Source organism: Dama dama, chromosome 12 (assembly GCF_033118175.1).
Source record: "Dama dama isolate Ldn47 chromosome 12, ASM3311817v1, whole genome shotgun sequence".
NCBI classification, from domain to species: Eukaryota; Metazoa; Chordata; class Mammalia; order Artiodactyla; family Cervidae; genus Dama; species Dama dama.
In genome coordinates this window covers 19,102,138-19,106,688 of record NC_083692.1, presented here as the reverse complement: position 1 = coordinate 19,106,688, position 4,551 = coordinate 19,102,138, and positions in this window count along the sequence as shown.

The following is a 4,551-nucleotide window of genomic DNA, read 5'->3' as shown; positions in this document are numbered from 1 at the left end:
TGAAGGGATCCCTGAGTAGTTTATTTGTGTGAGGCTCTCAAATGTGCTATGCCTTTCATTAAGGGTTTACTTTTGAAAAGGATGTGTGGGGTGTGTGATTGTGTTCAGATCCGTCCTGTGTGTTACTGGCCTATGTAGAAAGATTGCAGTGGACCTGTCACTTTCCGCAAGACAGAGCCACATCTCAGCATAGAGAGAACAACATCTTATTTCTTCTAATCACCAGTCTTAGAACTTTTCCTTTGAACCTTCTTCTTAAAGTCAAGTCAGTTTCTGCAATGTCAAAACACTAGTCTTCCACCATGAAAAATAGATTGTCACCAGAGAAAACAGCAATTCCATGAGGATGTGCCCTCATACAGGGGCAAGGGGTGGCGGTGGCGCCAGAACCGTTGACAAAGCATGACCAGCTCAGCTGACCTGCTTTAGGAGAAGGGGAGGGGAGGAGGAAGAATGGCACCCACTGATGTCTGCGTCTGACTGGCCTACAAGAGTGTTTACATACAGATTGTTGCCGTAAACTAGCCTGTGGAAATTCCAACAATATTTGGGGGATCTGTAGAGCTTTTTTTCAAAGAAGTGCTCGCTTCTGTGTTTCTGATTCTCACCAGGTAAGCGGGTAGTCCTTGGATCACAACACTCCCTATAAATGACTAAACTTTGATCAGAAAAAGAATCTTTCCGAGCAACATGGTAGAAAATCACAAGTGAACAATTTATTGATTGCACTACAGAAGCAACAACTGATGGGGTGGTGTTTTTACTTTTAAATTCCTGGATCTCCACTTTTTCAAGTGTTCCTTGGTTTTAAAAACCTTCTTTATGTTACAAATAGATAACGTGTTTAGTCCTTGGCTTTTACTTGGCCTCACAGACCTTATATATGTAGTTTTAATCATAATTTGTAGAAGGTAAGACAAGTTAAACCACCACGTAAGATCTCACAGTGTCAGATATCTCAAGGAAGCCTCTGATACTGACCCCCCCGGCCAGGGCCTAGCCTTTCGTGTTCGCCTGTTTATGATCGAGCCCTAAAAAAAATGAGCTCAGAAACCACTCAGAAGGGTTTTGTTCAATGTCTTCCCTGTTCCTGGCATGGCACTGGGGTCTAAGGAAGCAAAAATGACTCAAATGTATCCTCAGTGTAGCTGCAGTCTCTTGTTTTCTGGTGAACACCATTTTAGCTTCTCTAAAATACTGGCTACTTGTCAAACCCCTTTTTCATGATTACTGTTATTGAGGGCTTAAAAATGTATGTAACAGAGGTGACCTGATTCTTCCAGAAACCAGTCCTTTCAGTGAAGTATTCCTTTTTCTCTAGATTTGCTTTTGGATAGTATAAAAATCGGTCTCATCTTTCATTTTCAACACCAAGGGAGTCCTGAATGTAACGGTTTGAGAAGAGACTTGATTTTAAAAGTCCCCAGACACAGGAGACTTAAAAACAGTGGTTTCAGCTCTTCACAACCCTCGTTGAAGTTGCAGAGCAAGGTGTCCCAACAAGACCACTGTAGCGCTCACATTCCAGATCGTCTGGATGGCATTGTCAGAACCGCCCTCTCTGCATGGAACACATCAGATCTGTGCATTGAAGGTCATCGGCCTGGTGCAGAAGTCGAATGTCAAAGCCATTTCCCGGGACCTCTGACAGCTTCAGCATCTCCCTGAGGAAGAAGTTGGGTCCACTATGGACCCTGGAATCTGGTGTTAGCACTTCAGCCTGGCCTGTGTAGCAGGAAAGACTTCCCAGGAGGCAGTTTTCCTTTAAAAACAAGTAAGCATTGTGATAAGACAGCTTCCTAGTCAACTGTGCAGAGCAGAGTGTAGAGGACTAGCGTGTTCACGCAGTCAAAGCGCTGGGTGAGTTTCTGTGGGATCATTGACCCTCACCTGTTCATTGCCTGGCTTCTGCTTCTCCAGACACTGTTTTGTACACGATTCAGACAGACTGCGAATACATCTTTTCAAAGTAACTTTCAAATTCTTGGTAAGATATAATTTTGATAAGACGATTGCAGATTTTCCTGTTATTTATCAAATTAATAAAGACTGCATGACTCCAGGTGTGCTCGTCTCCTTACATGAAAGTATTTTCACGTGTAACTGTGAGAACTCTTCAGCCATTATCAGGAAACAGAAGCACACACGTGTTGTTTCCATCCTTCACTCATAAATAAGTCATACAGACTATAGCAGGTCACACCTCGGAAGGGTACTATATTAAATCTATTTATGAGAAGTCTTAATTATTTTTAACATGTTTCTGAAAAAAAAATTTTTTTTTGAAAAATATTTTTTCCAGAAAACATCTAACTCAATGTAAAGACTGTCAAGATTACTTACAGGATATATGTTGTACAGTGCAGAGATTTTATAAGCCAGAGGATTATCTTTAAAAAATTATTACCTAGGTCACATGATGGAAAAAAACAACATTTCTTTTATTGACCTCGTATAGCATATGTTGTCCAATCACTCAACAAAGCCTTTTGTTTCTACACAGAGACTTCCTTACAGAATGTTGGGAATTACTGGTAAAAAATAATTCTGTGGCAGAAAAAAAAAGCCTATTGTCTTCAGAAGAAGCAGAGAAGGGGTGGATGAGTTCCTGGGTACCTTGACCAACGGTATCAAAGAAAAGAAGGTGTTCTTAACCCTCCCATGGTAAATCAAGCATCACTTGGTTTTCTGAATCTTCTAGGCAGTGTCACTAGAGCCTGCCAGAGAAGTGTCATGATTTGTCCTCATCAGCTGAGAGGTATCTGATTCTTAGGGCCCCTGACAATGGTGCTCTTGCTGAAAAGGAAGAATGACCCCAGCAGATTAAGAAGCAGGAGTAATGAGGCTGGATTTCCTTCATCACTAGGTAAGTACCACAGCTTTTTGTGGCCCAACCCCTCTCCCTGGGAATTCTGTGTGCCAAAGTCAGGGGAGACCCTGCCCACCAGTTCTTAGGATCTGGTTAAAAGTGAAATGATAGCATGCTTGAGTACAAGCAAGCACAATATTTACTACATGGTCTGAATGGGAATGTGGGATAAAGGAAGGATCCATGAAAGACAGGGACTAAGGGCAGAGTTTTCTCTAGCAACATAACATTTGAACCAAGTTTGGGAAGAATTCGAATTGGCAAGAAGACAAAGAGCGTACATGAAAAACAAAATCAGGAAGAATGTGGGAGATACCCAAGGATAATTGAATTTTGAATTCAAGTGTTAGTTTCCCAGAGGGAAACCTAATTCACTAACTAAATCTGTTTCTGTATTTACTTAAACTATACTTCCTTCATTAAATGACTTGTAGAAACTGGAGGATGATGACTGACCTACCACAGGGACCTTTCAACAACAGAGCCTCTTGTTCTTGACAGAAATTGATTCTCTTACGTGGGCTGGTCCTTCCATGCCTACTATGCTGTGCCCTCTAAAGGCGGGAGACAGAAGAGCCTCAGAAACCAGGTTTGTAGGAGGCTTTAATTCTGAGGCGAGAAGGTAAAGTTCTCTTGCTGCCTCAGTTTGTCTTTTTTTTTTTCCTTCTAAAACTGTTTTCATTCTGTGATAACCCAAGGTCAATTCCTTTTGCAAAAGGAAAGGGTTTTGTTACCCTTTTACCATAGAACACCACAAGGTGAAGTGAAGGTAAAATTCTGATTACATTTGTTTTCTTGTGTAGCAGAGCTAGTCAAGAACCACTAAATTCCAAGATATACATCCAGGGATGATTTAAAAGTGGAAACAACACTAGCAGCTAGATAAATATATTTATACTATACCTAAATACCTGAATTTAAGTGAGTGTTTTAAGGGTTGGTACATCCTCTCCCGATGTGGTTATCACATATCTGTCAAGGAAACTGAAGAGAGATTTTTTTTTGAACTTTTATCTTGTGCTTAGATTTTCAGAGATTTTGTCCACCAAACACTGAATAACTCATTAGGAAATAATTTGTTTTTCTGTCTTCTCACTGGATCTAAGTACATCTGCCATAAGATACATAGATATTTAATGAGATGACCGAGTTTTAACTTGCTTGAGCCAGATAGATGTGAATGTGTGATGCCTTTGGATTTTCTGAGATGTTGAAAATTACCTCCATGCCACCTTCTGCCATCGTGGTTCTCCTTGGGAAGTCTTGTTTCTGAGACCCCCTAACCCAGCCTCCCTGCCCCTCTCCCTCCCAGTTCAGGGGTCCTCTCTGGAATAGTCCAGCAAGAAGGTCATCTAGTTTGAACATGTCATCAGGCTTGAGTAACATTCCAGTGGGAGAGAAAGGGCATTTTTATCCTGGGTAACCTGCACAGGGGTCTGAGTGCAAGGTCTGAAGACTCCAGGAGGCTATCTGTTTTCACACTGATTTCCTCCATGTCTGTGCTCTCTCTAAGGCAGGACTGGGAGAGCTGGGCTAGGCTTCACTTTTGTTAAATGTGGCTACTCTGCCTTCCTGGGTTACTTCCCTGGCATTTGGAGCTGGGTTCCGTGGCAGTTTATTAAGGCCTTCAGCCTTGGTGGGAACCTCTGGTGGCTCAGAAAGTAAAGAATCTGCCCACAATG